This window comes from Coptis chinensis, chromosome 3, assembly GCF_015680905.1.
Source record: "Coptis chinensis isolate HL-2020 chromosome 3, ASM1568090v1, whole genome shotgun sequence".
NCBI lineage: Eukaryota > Viridiplantae > Streptophyta > Magnoliopsida > Ranunculales > Ranunculaceae > Coptis > Coptis chinensis.
This window is the reverse complement of record NC_141458.1, coordinates 115826822-115829659: the sequence shown is the minus strand read 5'-3', so window position 1 is coordinate 115829659 and position 2838 is coordinate 115826822. Positions and strand designations below refer to the sequence as shown.

Below are 2838 nucleotides of genomic sequence, written 5' to 3'. Positions count from 1 at the left end.
AAGGGTTTATGGTTTTATGGTGGAAGAGAAGAAGAATAAGAGAAGGGTGAAAAGGTTGCAACAAGTCAAATTCACTTTGGTTTGGGTCTGCCCAACACAAAACAACTTTTGGGACCAATGGCACATTTGTAATAAGTGTTTTAGTTTTTGGGGTCCCAACACAATATATGGGTCCGCAAAGAATAAAGTACCTTAACAAACTATAACTAAAGTGCGGTAGTCGTGTTTTTCAGAGTTAAGTGGCAATTGATATACAACTACTAACCGGGCTTGATAATTTGTCTCAAGCCCGCTAAAATTTGAAATATGCAAAAGCCCAAAGATATTTGCTTTATGTAATCCACTGTTCTAAAAATCGGTCTACATGGCGCTAGGCGGTGCCCAACCGACTCGCCTAGGCCCAGGTCATTTAAAACATCGGTGGACTAACTAGGCGGTTCAGTTAATTTTATTTTATTTATTATTATTTTTTTGAATGATTAAATGTAAAAAATTAAAAGACCGTGTAGGCTTAAGATTTAAATGAGTTTAAAAGACTAATGTCTAATGTAAATTATATATCATTATAACAAAGAGTGTTTTTATATGAAGTCTATATTTTTCAACTATTACGCATTTTTGTAGTTAGTATTACTATATATATTTTAAGTTATGGTAAATGATTTTCTTTATTTTTTGTAGTATAGGTGTGTATTACTATGTATATTAGGAAAAAACTGCATAGCCCGTCTAGGCATTGCCTAGAAGGCCTAGGCTTACCACCACCTCCGACTACCCCTAGCGTTTTTAGAACACTGCTGTAATCACAACATTCGGCCCATTATCTGTAATTCAAATCAGCTTGTAGTGAATACTGAATACACGACTCATGTACGGTGTACCACTGTACCATAAGTCCACAACCTTGCTTTGGCTATATCGAATTTATAGACCATGGAGGCTAACACCAAACATTTTAAATGGTGTTTCTTAAACTACCCTGGAAAGAGCGGGAAACAAGTTCGATTTGTATTCAGAGTTGAACTCATAATTAAAGCTAACCTCAAGAAGAATCAGGACTCCAAGTTCTCTTTGAGAAAGGAATCGCTATGGATGGCTTCGTGCTTATAAATAGAAGCAAAATTCCCACACCATGGCATTCAATTCAATTCTAGAGCAAACCAATAAAAACCATGGCCACTTTCTTCTCCTCCTCCGGTTCATTAGTAAGTAGTAATCTCTCAATCTCTTTGTTTTTAATCGTAATAGTTAGTTCTGCGTTATCATTATTCACAGTTTCAGCCTATCCTATAACCCAACCTTATTATTCTTCATACCAATACCACCAACTACCTCCTGGTGTCACTGGACCTGAGAGTTTGGATTTCGACTGCAACGGAGAAGGTCCATACACAAGTGTTTCAGATGGTCGGATTTTCAAGTGGGAGAGGCGTGGTGGGTTTTGGAGAGAATTTGCATACACTGGGCAGTACAGAGTGAGGGCATTGTGCGATGGTAACAGATATCCAGCACTTGAACGTATATGCGGGAGACCCTTGGGAATCAAATTCAACAAGCAGACCTGTGATCTGTACATTGCAGATGCCTATTTTGGTATTGTGAGGGTTGGAAGGAATGGTGGTGCCGCGACTCGACTTGTTTCCAGTGCCGAGGGTGTACCTTTTAAATTCACCAATAATTTGGACATACATCCAGATACTGGAGTTTTGTACTTCACGGATAGCAGCACCAGATTCACCAGAATGGACCACTTGCGCGTCACCTCAAGTGGAGACAGTACAGGTAGATTAATGAAGTATGATCCACAAACAGGAGAGGTCACTGTGCTGCAGAGTAGACTAAAGTTTGCCAATGGAGTCGTCCTAAGCAAGAACAATGACTATATTCTCGTTGCCGAGACGGGGGCTAATCGGGTTATGAGACATTGGCTTAGTGGCCCAAGAGCTACAATGACGGAATTCTTTAGTCAAGTTCCTGGAGCACCTGATAATATTAAGAGGAACGCAGCTGGAGAATTTTGGGTCGCGCTTAACAACGGAAGGTCAACCCCTTCATTCAATTCTGGTGAAACCATTGGTGTTCGGCTTGACGAGGAAGGTAGAATTGTTGAGGCCCTGCATGGCAACGGGCTTCTAGAATCAGTCACAGAGCTTGAGGAAAAGAATGGAATGTTCTGGGTAGGATCCAATGTCGTACCTTTCGTTAGCACTTTTACGGTTTAAATTTTGTTGGAGTATTTATTTGTAGTTCTGCAACTTGGCGACTAAGACATAGATCAATTGTTTACACTATTTACTTTATTGTGGATCAAAGTTTTACATCCTCCATCCATATTACCTGATGATAAGTTTTTCCTTCTTTGGCATGTTTTCTTTCTTCTTTTATTCAACAACAAAAACAACAGCAACAACAACAACAAAAGGACAAAGTAACATTGCATGTATTGTTCGTTAATTGACATTGCTTCATGTATTGTTTCGTTCCTTAAGTGGCTATACAACACAATTGTAATTATTCGTATCATATTTCTGGCATAAATCTACAGAACTAATTGGTGAGTGGTAACAAATGTACTAATTATATGCAAGATACAGGAGAAACAAGATCGTTCAGGGCGTGCTCAAGGCCAAGAACATAGCACCTTCAGCAATGCCTAGGCATCAAGGGTATCAAGGGTAGGCTTAAATGTTTTTGTCCCATGCATAGGGTCAGTTGAGAATCAAAATAGATTATCCATAACATAGTTACACTACATGCAAAAACATACAGGTATATTACTACGTAAAACAACTTATAACATAGATGCATAACAGAAACTGACATGTTTATCAATTATCA

General features: G+C 38.8%; 1 pseudogene; it reads left to right on the top strand.

Moving 5' to 3' along the window:
- The first annotated feature begins 1172 nt into the window (after positions 1-1172).
- On the top strand, positions 1173-2222 carry LOC147513330 (protein STRICTOSIDINE SYNTHASE-LIKE 10 pseudogene; annotated as a pseudogene).
- Positions 2223-2838: the final 616 nt, after the last annotated feature.